This window comes from Lissotriton helveticus, chromosome 8 (genome assembly GCF_964261635.1).
Source record: "Lissotriton helveticus chromosome 8, aLisHel1.1, whole genome shotgun sequence".
Classification (NCBI taxonomy): Eukaryota; Metazoa; Chordata; class Amphibia; order Caudata; family Salamandridae; genus Lissotriton; species Lissotriton helveticus.
In genome coordinates, this window is record NC_136069.1 from 1,487,655,956 (window position 1) to 1,487,673,024 (window position 17,069).

Below are 17,069 nucleotides of genomic sequence, written 5' to 3' on the forward strand. Positions count from 1 at the left end.
TGGTGTGGGCCACCCGCACTAATTTTTGGGGAGCAGTGTAGGAGAGTAGGGTCTGCTTCCTATGGTCACCCCCACTTTTTGCTTTGCTGGTTTTCGACTCTCGATATAACTGTGGGCCTGCTAATCGGACCCACAGCACAGATGCACTCTCTCTAAACCCTAGGTACATTCACAATTGGGAATTGGTTCAACTTATGTGCCCCTGTAAAAGTGTACCCTAGGTACTCAGGTCATAGGTGTAACCAAGGCCTACCAGGGGCTGCAGCATGTATTATGCCACCCCTGTCTGGCCACTCAAATAGACACAACTGGCTGATCACTCAGCTGGGGCAAGGTTGTGTAATCACCCCTTGCGTAGGTATAGTATTCCTATACCTACTTATATATAGACACATAGTAACCTATAAGTCACTCCTATGGCAGGCCTTAACAATCCTGGAGGCAGAGTGCTTGGTTATGTGTGAGATGGTGCTCTAGCATGAGCTGAGCCTGTCTGCAGCTTTCGGAACCATGTCCTTATAGCTGTTCTCTGATGTCACCATACCATATACTCTTAAGTGCATTATAATCCTCGCGGTTACATGCTAACTTTGGTTTGGATTTATCTAAACATGTTGTGTAAGGTGTCATACGCTTTGGAATACTACCCCCTTGCCAATTCTGACGACAGGGGTAGCATTCCACCCTTCTAGAGGGAGAAGACATGTTGTTGCTGAGTCTCCAGGGCAATGGATGGTTTCAAATAGCTTGGTATTTTCGTGTCCCCGTGCCCCAAAGTGTTCTGGGTGCATAATATCACCCCACTATTAACAAGCCTCAATGGCGAAACTGTAATTTGGTCCTCCCTTCCCCTCTCCCTATACGGGTGCTCAGCCATTTTTAAGATGGTGTCATTGCCCCGGACCCTCTTATCGCCTTCAAAACTTCCCATACCCTATTCCACACTCCTGGTTCGCATAAGTTGCTGCCATACAAAATAAATTCCTCTAGAATGGCGGTGCAGTTAGAGTTGCTTTCCATACCTGTGCGCCATCTACATACTGTGGAGGGATTGCAGCTGCAGACATTTACTCATATTATGCAGCATCTCACATCATCGTGGTGAATGAATGGTGGTATAACTCCCCCACGGATCCAGCATATTGAATAGAGCACGCAGCGATGGAGCAGGTTCCCCGCCTTCATTTATTAAACAGTACCGCATGCCTGGAGTTCGTGCCGCACGCCTGGAGTTCGTGCCGCCAGCTGGTAAAGTTGTGATACAGCTGTGGCGGGCTAAAATCCGAGAGATGGACTGGAATGGGAAACTCACCCAGAAAACTCCCCTATGGAGGGGTACATACCTCTGCTCAGTGGCCACCCTATGGGGGTTCCATGGTGGGATCTTGTGGGGATCTCGACCCTCTGGGGTGTGTTACGGGGCACCACATTGAAATTCTTTCAACAATTACAGACTGACTTTGAACTCCGTAGGACACAATTTTACAAATGTCTTTAACTTAGACATGCAGTCACCCCCCTGATTCGCACACTGGAGACCCTCCCGGATATTCACCCCCTAGAGGGCCGCCTGCTGATGGGCGATCTTGGCCTCCACCAGATCAGGCAAATATATCAGACTCTGACGACCCACACACCAGTTACCCTCGACAAGGCACGACTTGCGTGGCAGGCAGACATCCCAGACCTGACTGATGACGACTGGGCTGAAGCCATCACCAGCCCGAGGGTTACGGCGGTCTCCACGCACTATTGCATAATACAGTTCAAATACTTCCACTGGGCGTATAATACCCGTACTCGAATGGGAGTTATTCAGTCCCCTACATGTCTGAGATGTGACCGGGAGGAGGGGACATTTCTGTACGCGGTATGGAGCTGCACGGTGTTGCAACCCTTTTGGCGCAGTATTCGGTCCTGCCTGAATGAGGTACTGTCATGTGAGCTACCACTTGACCCGCAACTCTTCCTCTTACATAGCACGGACGACATTGGGGGTAATCGGTACAAGCAGCATTTATTGTTTCTGGCTCTTACCATCGCCAAGAGGGACATAGCGCAACTATGGAAGGCAACATCTCCCCCGACCTTGGGTAAATGGAAGACCGAGTTAGACAGGTGTATGGGGGCCGATATAGCCGTTTTCCTTGCCCGGGGATGCCCGGCAAAACACCGGAAAATCTGTACCCGATGGACGACATATATAGGAATCGAACTTCCCCCTCTGCCAGATATGGACCCCCGAGTGGTGCCCCTTGATCTTTGTTACTCACTACTCTTAACTTCACCTTGACCGGGCAATGCAGCCCCGTTTGTATGTGATATTGATGCCGCTATGCCGTATGTATAAGTATGGAGATCGAGAACTGTCTGCATATTGTTTTTATTTTTCACCTGCTTGTTTGGCAGGTGTTGATTAATGGTAGAAATGTGGTTATTTGTGCGAACATCATCCTTTCTCTCCTACAGGTCATTGTGGGGCTGTTGCCCCTCCTCTCGAAGAATAACCCAATACAATGTGTTGTTTAAAAAAAGGACTAGGGGGGCGTGGCTAGCAGCCGAGCATGGCGGCAGCTTAACAGAGGAGCTCCGCGAGTGAGGCGATATCCCCCGTAAATCCGCTGCATTGATCCGTCGAATTTCACACTCCAGTGGGGCTGACCGGGTCTGGGACCAGGCGGAATCCCGCAGAGGCGTCTGGAGAGCCAGCGAGCATCCGGGACTGACGAAGGGTTGTCCGGCGCGGTGAGGCCTGTGCGAGACGGAAATCAGGGGCCTGCCCTAAGACAGAAGCCCGGGCGGAAGTGTGGTGGCGGCGGGACTCGGGCGCAGGAAGTGGTCGGTGACCAGGAACTTGGAGCGCCATTGAAGACGGAGGTAACGGCGGCGCACTAGCAGTCGGCAACGGACACGGCGGACGTATCGACGCCACGCCAGAAGCCAGGGGACACTCAGAACCGCGGCCGTGACGCCCATAAGGCCAGGGCACCCGGGGAAGGAAGAAGGCGAGCCGGGCATCCGGCAGACAGAGCGCCGATACAGTAAGGGGCAACGCTGAGACCCCCCCCCCTCCCACAAGACACGCGGAGTCCGGAGGCAGAGAGGCGGCGCATCCAAGGGGGCCCCCCTGGCGAGAGTCGAGAACCGGGGTCGGACCGGGGCTGTGATCTACTGCCCGCGCCACGCACTGCCATCCCTAAGTACCGGTGTCCGCCCAGTCGGAACCCACACCGCACTCCAGGACCATCGCGGGAGTGCACATCTGTAGGTAGCGGTGGGTAGAAGCGGCCCACCCAACCGGCGGCCGAAAGTGCGACGGAGTGCGTGGGAGCTACCGTGAGGGAAGGGGGCAGCTGGGACTACACAGCGACAACCCCATTAGCACGTGAACTGGGACAGCGCAGGAACTTTCCGAAGAGACACCACACACCTCGCATGCACGACTGAGAATCGGTGCAGCCTGCGGTGGCGGAAGGGTCGCAGCAACAACCAGGAGCGGGAGAGACGCCGGAATCCTGACGGCTACCCCAAAAAGTGATACTGGCCTTGGGTGGCGACGAGGCGACTGCGGCCGACTAGACTCCCGGAGACTGAGGGGAGATAGATCGCCCGCACCTGGCGGACGGAGCCCGAAGGTACGGCGGCCCCTCAAACCAGGAGTGGGGCGGGCACGAGGAAGATCATGGCAGGAAGAGGCCCCAAAAACAACTCCGTACAGGCGAAATTGGACAAATTCGCCTACGACAAGAAGCCCTCGCCACAAGTGGACTCTCGTACTTCGACGGGCAGGTCCCAGGAGGGGGAGAGCACGAGGAAGCCGACGCTGGAGGATGTGATGCGTGCCCTGGCACAGGTACAAACCACAGTGGGCTCTACTGCAACAGAAGTCACCCTGATTAGGGCTGACCTCCAGAAGATGACAGAGAGTAAAACAAGTGAAGGTGGTAACGAAATCCCTGGTGGAGGACGTCTCAGAACTACAAATTGCAATGGAAAAGATGGTGGCCGAAAACAAATTCCTCAGAGACAAGATGGACGATCAGGAAGGGCGCTCGAGAAGGAACAACGTCCGCATCCTAGGAGTTCCGGAATCTGAAGGGAAAGGGGCAACGGACATTTATGTAGAAGATTTGATCAAGACACACCTGCAGCCAAAGGGCCTCTCGCTCTTCTTTTCGGTGGAGAGGGCCCACAGAGTGCCTGGTGGAACGCCCAAGCCAGGGGCAGCCCCTAGGCCTATCCTAGCAAGACTCTTCAACTTCCAAGACCGGGACGCCATCTTGCAGGCGGCAAGAGTATCCCCACCCATTCGTATCCAGAACTCGACTATCGCCTTTTTCCCAGATTACACGGCCGAGGTGGCACGCAGAAGGAAGACTTTCTTGGAGGTGAAGAAGGCGTTGAGGGCGAAGGACATGCCCTACTCTATGATTTTCCCGGCACGTCTCCGAGTGGTAGCGGAGGGCAAGGTCTGGTTCTTTGAGACGCCGGAGGCGGCACAGACTGGTTGGAGGGCTGGAGAACCACGAGCCAGTCCCATCGCACGAAGAGACAGGACCGGACCCACGGAAACGATAGGCCCCCTGAGTCGCAGACATCTGGAAGGGACGGAGGAAATAACTCACCGACGCTGGAAAGTCAGGGCGCTGCAGGAGGGAAGGAATGCTGAATCTACGTGAAGGAGCCGCCCGCATGTCCGATAAGATGTTCTCTGGCGGGAGGACAAGCCTGGACACTGGGCCTGGAGGACTCACAGGAGGGCAGGGATGTCGCCTGCTCCGGAAGATTCTCCACCCCAGCGCGCAAGTACATTGTTAAAGGGATGGGTTGAGCACTCTTCTAAGTTGGGGAGGCGGGCGGTTGCAAGTCCGTTAAGCAGGGAGGCAGGGAGGGGGGTGGAGGGAAGGGGTTGTTTGCTTGTTTTAGTAGTTCCACGAGCAAGGTCTAGCGCTACACCTGTACAGATGCACAACCTGGGTCAAACGCTGCGCGGGCGCACCCTGGGACGGGGACCCGAATACCACACTTTACTTCGCAAATCACATAATGCAGGACACACAAGCACGGGCAGCTGAGGAGGGGACGCTGCGATCTCGGGTAACACCGCTCAAGCTCATGTCATGGAATGTGCGAGGGTTGGGGGACAAGATCAAAAGGGGGCTAGTGTTGAATGCGGTCAAGAGGTTGGGGCCAGCCTTGGTTCTCCTCCAGGAGACGCACCTTACAGGGTCAGTGACGAAGGCACTTGACAGAAAGGGATATAGGATGGCGGTGCATTCAGAGTTCTCCACAGGTTCAAGGGGCACGGGCATTCTACTGAAGAAGTCAGCACAGTTTATTACACTCAGCACCAAGGTGGATGCGCTGGGGTGTTTCGCAGCACTCCAGGGCCAATGGGAGGGGAGACTCCTGAATGTGGTATCCATATACGTCCCCCCAGCACTACACTCGACCATACTTCCAGAGTTGGGCAAATTCCTGTTGGACCTACCTGAGGGAGACATATTAATCGGGGGGGACTTCAACGCAGTACTTGATCCCACTGCAGATAGGGTGCCGGCGTTGCCACAAACGGGAAGTCCCTCTCAGATGCAAAGGTTCATGACAGCACTGGGACTGGTCGACATATGGCGCTACACACACCCTGCCGCGAGGCAGTACACTTATCACTCCACAGTCCACAATAGTCTGACACGAATTGACTACTTCCTGGCGCTGGGAGGGGGATTACAAAACATCGACACTGCTTAGATACACCCTAGAGGGATATCTGACCACTCCCCGATCACTCTCGAGCTCTCCACGCAGGAACGGAAACGTAAGAGAATATACCCAATTCACGCATAATACCTCAAAATTCCTAAGATTAGTAAAACACTTAAAACAACGACGTCCCACTACTTTAGGGAGAACACTGATTCAGTGGAGTCAGCGGCTACCCTATGGGAAGCCTACAAGACGGTGTTGCGAGGCCAGGCCATAGCCACTATAGCAGGGCACACAAGGGAGAAACACCATGAACGGTCGGAATTAGAGCTGGCACTGCATGCAGCGATGGCAGCACACGAAGCAGATCCCACGCCAGAGGCCGCCCAGACAGTTATCATACGTCAACAATTGCTTAGGGAACATATTAAGCTACAAACGGTGTCCCAGATCGCAGACACGGCCCATAGAATATACGACATAGGAGACAAGGCAGGGAAAATGTTGGCATGGCTAGACAAGAGAGGAGGTAGTGCCAGAGGGATACAGCGTATTCGCGATAAACATGGGCGGCTATGCACGTGCCCTGCAGTAATAGTGGAGACTTTAGCTGACTACTTCGAGGGGGTCTATACGCCAGAATGTAGAGTGACAACGGCAATGGCGAGAGCAGCACTAGAAGATATCCCCATACCCACGCTCTCACCAGAGGAAGGGGCTGAACTAGAGGCGGATATCACGACGGAGGAGATCCGAAGGGCGATTCACGCCGTCAAGCCGGGAAAAGCGGCCGGGCCGAATGGTATCCCGATAGAATGGTTCCAGTCAGCGGCAGACGAGCTAAGTGGGCCCCTGCTGGCTATGTATAAAGATAGCCTGGGAAGGGCCGTTCTCCCGATGGACCAGAGGGTGGCAACCATAGTGGCAATCCCCAAGCCTGGTAAGGAGCCGGGGGAGTGCAGGTCGTATCGCCCTATCTCCCTGCTCAACGCCGAGCTTAAAATCTTGGCGAAACTCCTCGCCACCCGGTTGATGGCCTTCCTACCCCACCTAATACACCCAGACCAGTCGGGCTTTATGCCTCATAGGAACACTGCCCTCAACCTGCGTAGGGTCCATAACGTCCTGGCTAAAGCGGACACGCTGACCGAAAAGACGGTGATCCTGGCGGACGCCAAAATGGCGTTCGATATGGTGGAGTGGGAGTACCTGTTCGAAGTCCTAGAGCGTATGGGTTTCGGCCCGAAATTCGTGGCCAGGATTCGTCTGCTATATACCGAGCCATTGGCACACGTGGTAGCAAACGGCCATATCTCCCGGACGTTCCAATTAGGGCGAGGCACCCGTCAAGGCTGCCCGCTCTCACCACTACTTTTTGCAATCGCATTAGAACCCTTAGCGACCCAGATACGATCCACCCCATTGCTGAAGGGGATTGTCTGGACTGAGGGATGGGAAGACCGACTGTCACTGTACGCAGATGACATGCTGGTGTACCTATCGGAACCGGAACGGGGGGTACCGGCACTGCTGAAGCTTTGTGACGAGCTGGGGAGGGTGTCGGGATATACTTTAAACTGGAGCAAGTCAGAAATGTATGTACTGCAGGGCCCGTCCCCCGAGCTGGGAGCCACGTGCCCTCTCACAATGGCGGGAACCTCATTCCGATACCTGGGGGTCCATGTCACGAGGGACCCAGCGGAATTCTTCCAAAAGAATCTGTCGCCACCACTTGAACGCCTAAAACAGGATGCTAAATTCTGGGCAACGTTACCGCTGACATTGTTGGGTAGAGCGGCACTCTACAAGATGATGTCACTACCCCGGTTCCTGTACATCCTGGAGAATACCCCATACCTGGTCCACAATAGATACTTCGGGAGGGTGTCCGCTATACTTGCTGGTCTACTGTGGAATAACCGCCCGGCAAGGATAGCTCAGGCTAAACTGCATAGGGGGTGGTATGATGGAGGGATTGCGCTACCAAACCTGCAACTCTATTATTGGGCCGCCCAATTGAAATCCATAAACCAGTGGCTGCACGTACCTCAAGACGACCCGGCATACCGGGCGGACAGAATGCAGTTGGGTACCAGCACCATCCTAGCCCCACTCTATGACCTGAGGAAGGTGCGTACACTCGTCGGGCCCACGAAGCTCGCTGTGTCGCTGTGGCATAAGGCACAGGCGAAACTGGGATGGAAAGGGAAAATCACGAGACTGACCCCTCTATGGGACGCAAGGGCCCTGGGTAGCCTGAGGAGTAGTAAGGGATTCGCATCATGGGACAACATAGGTCTGTCCACGGTGGGAGACTTGTGGGACAGGGACACAGTAATCTCTTTCGACCAACTGCGACAGCAATATGAGATGGGGCCCACGGAACTGTATAGATATATACAAGTGAGACATGCTTTGCTAACCGCCATTCCCGGCGGTACGACAGTCCCAGACGCATCGCCCATGGAGGACAGGCTACTTACTGACTTCATGCAGGAGCGAGCGACCTCCCTCACATACCGCAAACTAGTAAATAACCTGGCGGACCCGACCATTGCGCTGAAAGCCAAATGGGTGGAGGAGGTAGGGGATATGGACGAGTCGGAATGGAACGAAGCGTTGGCGGCACCCAAAGAAGTAGGCATATCGGCGAGATTCCGCCTGGTGCAACTCAAGATCTTGCATAGGGTGTACTATACACGAACGTTGCTCTACGCCATTCACAGAACACAAAACCCATATTGTCTGCGAGGGTGCGGGGAGGAGGGGACACTGTTCCACACCCTATGGGATTGCTCCCGCATTCAAGAGTTTTGGAGACAGGTCATGAGGACTATTTCACAAACTTTGGAGGTGTCCCTGACTCCCGAACCTCGGAAATGCCTACTCAACATATGGGAACCCACAGATCTCACCAGACACGAGCGGCAATGGGCCACATTGGGTATGGTAATCGCCAAAAGGGACATAGCGCAGAAGTGGGGGGCGGAGAACACCCCGACACTAACACAGTGGTGCGCGAACATGGACAGGGTCATGCTCGTAGAAAGAACAGTGTACACAGTTAGGGCATGCCCGCGTAAGTGGAACAAGATATGGCTCCCGTGGAACACTTTCAGGGGGGACCTATGTGAACCACTGGAAGAGGAAGACTCACTGACGTCAGACGAGGAGGGCGAAGAAGAACTGCTAGAGTAAAAGGCATGGGGTCCGTGACGCCCGACTCGGGAGGGAAGTTAAACGCAGAGCGGGAGAGAAACGAGGAGGTGTATATGGCAGTGGTGGCAGCGGGGAGGGCACCAACCACGAAGGGCGGGTTCAGAGTGGATTACAAACACTGGGCATGCGTCCAAAGATACGCAGGTGATCAACCAGGATTACACAGGGGTGCAGTACACAATGCTAGAAATGCTAAGGACCGGAAGTGGTAACTACCAGTTGGTTAACTGTTCAAAGTTATAAAAGAAAAACTAGACCTCTATGATTCGCGCTGCGATATAAGACACACCCACAGGAGTGACAATGAACTGCCGCCGCGCCCCAGGGATGGCGGCTAAGAGGCTGTGTACCAAGTCGAACAACATGCTTAACGATAAGATGGCGGCCGGCCCCGGGGTTGTAGGCCAGAAGCTGTGTACTGTGAAAGTTTGAACAATAAAGGTCTTTGAAAGAAAAAAAAAAAAAAAAAAAAGGACTACTTTTGCCATGGACACTGAGGCGCAGACAGACCTTGATGACATCAAGACTCAGCCTGATTCCTCTGAAGAGAATTCAAGTTAAGCAACAATGGAGCACAGAAACACCTCACCAGTGAATGGGGAAAAAAGAGTGTCCCAACAGAACAAATTTGATGAAATAGAGTCCCACCCTATGAAATGACAAACAACAAGGTGAGACAAACAATTCAATAATTTCGCACATGAGAAACGTGGCTATGCAATTACAGCAGAAGACACAAGCTCTTAAGAAGCCCTGACATGCCCTGTGATCATGCATACCTGATTCACTGGAGGTCTGATTTTTCAGCTATAAACACCATTGTCGAACGACCACATATGGTGTAAACAGGCACACATGCCTAGTACCCAAATGTGTGGAAAAATAAACAGACTACACAAGTGTCAAGTAATACAGCCGTGCACACGTTTCAATCAGCATGTCAACTATACACTAACAGAACATTAACAGGCAGAACACCACCACTTACTAGAACAAAACAGACTATAATGGGGGTTTAAAGCATTGACGGGGTGATTTGTGGACAGGCAAGCACTGGCAGGAGCAAGGGAACAAGCAGAGGTGGAGGAAACGAAAAGCAGCAACGAAGGGAAAAGCAGTGACCTGGGAGCGATTGATCAGTGGATGGGGCAGGAGGGCGGGTAGGAGGAGACCGTAAAAGCACAAGCACTGTGTAGAGTGCTGAAACAGAAAGAAAAGCGTAGGTCCTAAAATGCTCGTAAAAACTGGAGCAGTAGATGTTTACAAGTACCTGGTCCATGCTCTAGGGGGGGGGAGGGCTTAACACAAGAAGAGGCATGACCATGCATACCAGGGACAAATGGTGACAAAGAATATGAAACAGATGATGGAGCAAGCAAATGGGAAGCCTGTGGGTGGGCTGAAGCCCAAAGATTAAACATAACCTGTCTCTTGGAGACAGCACATGCACTGTCTAGCCAAGACCTAAAACGGCAGCATCAGTCCAAAGAAATGGGGGGCGATCATGCAAAAGAGGCATGTTTCTACAGTCAACAAAATAGGGCATGTATCACATTAATACTTTTGCAAAAACAAGGTACCTGTTAAGAAAACTGAGCTCTAAGGTTGCTACGAAATTGAAAGTGTCTACTGCAGAGTAAAAAACGCTTTCCCATGAATGCACCAATGCAAAAAAAGACACCTTCTTATTACATTCCTCTAGACTAAGTTGTTTTACTTGGATTTGCACAATTTTCTGGCGGACCCATCATTGGCCCCCTAAAACTCCAAACTCGCAAATTACCACAGAACAGAGTAAACAGCAAAGTCAAAATGTTTTTCATTTACCCGAAGAGGATCGTTCGAAGAGAGCCTGGCCGCTTTTTAGGTAGAGCCTAGGCTGCGCATGTGCTGTCTCTCGAGACATTCTGTATTCAGTCTGTGTGTTGAAAAACACAAGGGAACCCAATATGCAATTGGTCAGGAACCTTGGGTAAGTTAACTATTTCTAAAGACAGTGGTCCTTAGACAGTATTCAAATACAATACAAATTAATATAGACTCGATCAGTACTATATTTTTGTCCAGCCAGACAGGTATTTACTATGCAATAAAAGTATAAGACAAAGTAGGGGAAAAAATCCAAGTGGGACACAATATGCGTCCTACTAACATGAACAGACAAACAACTCGCTAATGGTGAAAAGCCCCACAGTGGGCGAGCATAGTCGTGCTCCTCTTAGGCCCACTAGGCCTAGGAGGAGCGCAGATACCACGCAGATACCAACATAATTTCCTAATGAGAGTGGCATGAAGCATGAAGTCACAGAGACACGATACTGCACGACGTAACAGGCAGGTAATATTGATCACGTCTGATGGATGTTCGTTTCTCTCTTTCTTCCCCATAGGTCTTTTGATTTTTACTACACATGCTCGCCCACTGTGGCTAGAGCTTTTCACCATTAGCGAGTTTTGCTAACCGGGTCACGAGGAATTAGGATTGGGTGCGCCTTTTAGGGGGCACAGACTTGTTTTTGGTCCTGACGAAAACCTGGCATATTCCATCATAGGTTGAAACATGTAGACCAGTACACATACAGAGATACTTTTGGTCGTAACTACCCTTTTAGTATCTCGCCACCCCCTTTTTTTAATATTGTCCAGTTGCTTATAAATAAAATGTATCTTCCCATTAAGTCCAAACCAGGACAATTTTTAACACTTTTTTTGCACTTACACTCACAACCTGCTCCACTGTATTTCAGGTGTTGTAGCACACCTTGGTGACGCTAAGCCGCCAGGGTGGACCCCGATGATGAAGCATGTCACCAATAGGCTGGTGAGTGAGGGGTTTTTAACAAAAGGATAAATTCTTTCCTTTTGTCAGTCAGACAACCCATTGTTTCTCAATGGTGGTACTCCTCTCTTTGTTTATCTAGTCCTTTACCAGGGGAACAGGAGTACTCTCCGTCCACCTACGGTGAACACGATCCCTTGCTCTCCCTTTTGTTAGTCTATCACGTTCTGGCAGCCCATCTTTTACATTTGGAACAGTTTTGTGACTACATTATTAAAAATCCTGCTTTCTTCTGTTAGGTTTGGCTTTATCAATGTTGCTTGCTGCATTTTCATGTCGAATTTGCGGTTGTCGGAATTTACAGTTGGTTAAGTGAGAGTGTACAGGAATAAAACAGGGGTGGCTCCTCTGTTAAGGCGGAGGAGCATTGCCTCACTAAAAAATTGCCCCCAAAGATAGATAAATAAAATTGTAATAAAGTAAATGTATTCCCATTTTCAAAACTCAGTCCTGTGTCGAACATCAGGACGAGGGCGGGGCTTTCTGATCTCTGCTGCTTCCAGTCAGGCAGCAGCAGAAAGCAGTGAAAGGCAGGGCACTTCGGTTTAATAAGCACATGTCTTTTTGGCCAGCCGTCTTGCGACAGCCAGACAGACACACGCATTTTAAACCTCTCTAAACAGCTGGGTTAAAGACCGCATAGGGCGCCATTGCCCTCGGAGCAGCGTGAGAGGCTGCTCCTGCCAGTCCTGGCGATGCTCTCATGCAGCATGAAAGCAACGCCAGGACTGGCTACTGCAGTTTTCTGGAACCTGCCTGCCCCCCCCCCCACCCAGAGAGAAGACCAAAGCGAGGAGGACGTCACACCAGAAAGAAGGTAGAATGATTTTTTTTTAAATTTTGTCCCGCACCACCCTCCATACATGCCAGCCAACATGTGCAGTATATGTACCATGACCTTCGTATGACCTCTTGCTTCGTCAACCTGCTGCTCACTGGATCCAGGTTCTGTATTGGCAGTATATCAATTCACTTGCCTGTTCACTGTAACAAGACATGCATTTCGGAACGCTTTCATCACTGGTTTCCCCTTACAAAGATGTGTTGCCTGAGACACGTTAACAGCTAGTAATGTAAACAAATGCATACTAAGAGAACACTTACTACCCAAACTGTGTGGAGTAATAGAACAATTTCATTTACTTTGTTGCAAGGTGTAAAAATACATACAATCCTTTTGGGCTCCAAAACAGGTAAACATTGGAAGTGTTACACATGGTAAAATCTGGCACATTTGTTGCATGCAAATTGCAGGGGCAGTAAGAGTTGTCTAATTTATCATACCTAAACACGGTTTCTAATCTCACACTTTTCATTAAATAAATTGGTACCGTCTGGTATGGTGGCTTCTTTTGGACCAATTGATGAAAAGTGATTTATCAAAAGAAAGCACGACTGCATACAGTGCTGTTTACCTGGAGCGATCTGGCACTGCTAAATGTCAGTTTGAGAGAGAAGCATGTACTGTGCAGCAAAAAAGACATTGACACCATGTTCACATGGGGTTTGATGTATTATATGCTGTGTTATGCAGATTTATATAGCGCATAGCTACCCGAAGGATTCCCAGCGTTCAGCGAGTATCAGCAAACAGGCAAATGCAGGGGCAGAGAATGGTGGGGTTAATGTGGGTATAACTAGGTTTTTACAATTTTTCTGAACCTTTGTAGTGAGGATATGGTCCTGCCTGCACACATTGCTATGTTAGCATTAGTAAGTTAGTTACTCACACGCCATTTTGCCGCTTTTGCACGCGACACTAAATGCCTCCGTTTTGGTAAAGACAATTTGTTTGCTTTTCTTCACATGAGAACGGTCTGTTTTTCACATCTCTAGACTCACACTGTGACCTCAAGTCTGCACAAAGTGTTCAAGGTTAAATAACAAAGTATGCTGTTGATGCAGGGTGATCGGCCTACGATGTAGACAGAACATTAACACAGCTGCTCGTTTTCTGAAACTCGGATGCTTTTAATATTGCACTGCATGCATTGGAGAGGCATCTTCTGGAAAAACCTGTCCATTGACGAAGAGCTGTGCTGATCTGGGATGGGATTCACTTCACCTGATCTTGAAGGCATGGGGTTCCCTGTTTTAGCCTAGAGATCTTCTATTATTATAATATATATCTCCTAGCAAGGGAGGGTGGTACACAAGGCACTCTATACCTGGTTCCACTATCATTATAATAGGATTTCTCCTTTTGTATTTTGTGGAATTGTAACAATGCTGATTGTATTGATTTTATGCAGATTTTTACTTATGTTAGCAAAGATAATGCATCTTAGAGCACGTAGCTGAAATAAACATTTTAAACTATACAGTGTCTCTGATTACTCACGTTGTGGACATTTATGAGAATAAAAACAAAAGAGTGTTCTTGATTCCCACTTTTCCTGAGAGGTACCCAAGTCGCTTGTTCCGGGTTGTCTAATCATTGGTAGCTTCGCTGTAGTACGGAGAACGAATGAGACACTGATGCTAATCGGATTGGGGTTCTGGGCACTGAGGTGGGTTTTTTGGTACATCACAAGACACTGAGGTCTTTGTTTCCTGTGCATAGTTCTGTGCATGAGCAGAATCCCTGCAACACCTTCTCCTGGGGCATGGAGTTCCATAGCTTTGGTATCAAGTATGCGAAGGATCTGCCTCCCCATGTGGCCCTTTCTATTCTCTAAACCTCTAGTTGCCATGCCTTGGAGGACTGTAGGGTCCTACTCTGGGTATACGGGACCAGAAGATTTCTGATCATAGATGGCCTTTTGAGGTCAATGCACGGTATTCACTGTCTACATGGTCGCTATGAAAAGAAAGTAATTACAATATACCTTTTTATCTCAAAATGGTTGACTTATTTGTTTTTTTACTTCAGCTTACACATTTTAGCTGTAAAAGTCAATAGCCAATCATTGTCCTGTAAATACCACTGTAAATGATTTAATGAATGCACATGTATTCTGAGGACGAGGGTAGAATGAGCGCAGAGAGCACAATAACCTACAGGTGACCATTCACTAGAGAGAAAGTAGTTGGAATTCCACTCCACACAATTCCAGTCTGATATAAACCACTTTACAAGACTCCACTCAATGAAAACTACACTTTACCCACTCCTCTCTATGCCACAATACTCTACTGCACTTCACTCTACCCTACCCTACCCTACCTCACTCAGTGTCACTGTGCTCCACATTACTCCATTACATATACTACACGCCACTATACCCTATGCCACTCCACACCACTCTACACCACCCTACCCTATGGCACTCTAATCTATGCCACTACACGTCATGCTACTCTGCGCTCCTCTACCTCCTTCTCCTCTAGAGTCTACACCATTCTACTCTTTGCCACTCCAATAACTTTTAGCAATGCAGAACAGTAGACATGCCACTGTACAATATGGCTAAAAGGCATTGGCTAAGCCAATAGTTCTTCCATAGGCAAAAACCGATTGGCTTTGCCAATGCTTTTCTTCATTATCGCGTATGAAAACACTTGAAGATATGGGAGTTCTGACTACAAGTCGTACAAAAATAACACTTTTAAATAAGTAATTCTCAATGCAGTGCTATAATGTGCCTATTAGTGTCAAAGCCGCCACATTAACCCCTCCCCTGCTGGTGACGGAACCACTCCGTCATCAGCTGCGGTCGCGCTGTGCTGATGACGGAGCGGTTCCGTCATGGCCCGCTCGGCACGCCGGCGCGGATTCCGCGCCTGCGCTGAGTGTTCCATTGAGCGGGCGGGGCCATGACGGAACCGCTCCGTCATGACCTCAGCGCAACCGCGGCTGGTGACGGAGCGGTTACGTCACCAGCATGCGCCCGCCACGCGGCCGCCGCGCCCCCTTAGCACTGCGGCGGAATAGCCGCCGCAGTGAAGGGGTTAAAGAACAGAAGATGTTGTACCACCAAGTATAATGTGCTGTACGGCTAAATACTCTATGTCCCAAAGGAAAGACCTATTGGCTATGCCAGTGCTGGTTTTATTGTATTTGATCGTGAGCCAGGTAGGCACTGGAAAGAAAGGGAGAGCTGCAAAACAACCCCCACGGAGCAATTTAAACAGGACGTGGCTTGTGCAAGGTTTCTAGCTCAGGTCGACTTTATAAACAGGATAAAAAGCAATGCTTCGAAATGATCATATTAAATACATATTGCTGCCGAGATGATATAGGCCCCTCTTCATGTATTATGATTCGGAGCAAGACAAAATAGATTGTAAAATACTCTTTTTAGAACCACTGCTCACAGCCTTGGGGGACGAGCAATGAAAATATTACAAGGCTGAGAAGGCGCGCTCTGCATTTGCACAGCCCATAAAGTCATTGATTTAAAAGCTGGTCTCTAAATGCCTGAAAAATGAACAGAGAATGCAATTTTACGAACACTAGCAGGAGTAAACAGGGACCAAACCGCCAACCATGGAAGGTAATTCATTCAAAGGCACACAGGTGTACACAACCGGTGTCTGTGCAGGCAACCCGGGGACGTACAAGCGAAATGTTAGAGTCGCTCGTCCTATGGGGGCACGGTTGACAGATTGCTGGCTCCTACAAATGTTTTGCCCTAGGCAGCACATTATTTTGAAAGCACGCCGCCCTCCTCCTTTATTGCATTTAGAACGCGATATACATTCTAATTGTGACATCTTAAGTGCAATACTTGCACAGATGAATGCCTCTTTCTCGCTAAGCACGAATTTGTAAACTTTTTGCATCACTTTTTTTTGCACATGATAGATTCTGTTTCCAATTTAATATTTTTTTTTCAATTCGGTAACTAGATTTGGCACGAGAGCGTTAGCTGTCTCGCAGGTCGTTTCAAATTAATAAATACAAAAATATAGAGAGAAGGTCTTAGTGACAGGCCCTTGAGCCGTTGCTTTCTAGGAGTGCCAATCACGTTAGGGATCATACCACAGAACGGCATACACATGGGGGGAGCCAGCAATGGGCCAGACCCCTTAAGCCACTGCTTTGCTGCACCCGCGTATGTTAGCTTAGAACAGGCAGCACACTCAAAAATAAATAGCATGGTACATACTGTGGTTTGTCGAGACTTTGAATAGGAACCCTCATATAGCATAATTGAAGTATCTGGTAAAGCACTCATAACATCCGAGGCACTATACCATTTTGGAATAAAACATTATGTAGAATGACTAGCTCCCTTGTCCATTCTCAACAGGAGTAAACAGGGAATGTGCCATTTTTCCTTCGGCCTTCATTGGGCACCCTGTCAAAGACATCTTGAGGAGGGCAGATATGAATAAGTGATGGGGGAGCAAGGACTGTACA

At 49.7% G+C, this 17,069-nt stretch overlaps 1 protein-coding gene across 1 annotated transcript in view; it reads right to left on the reverse strand.

Annotated features, from left to right (window-relative positions):
* The window catches only part of TYR (tyrosinase), a 263,092-nt gene that overhangs the window by 1,629 nt on the left and 244,394 nt on the right, over positions 1 to 17,069 (reverse strand). The window lies entirely within an intron of this gene.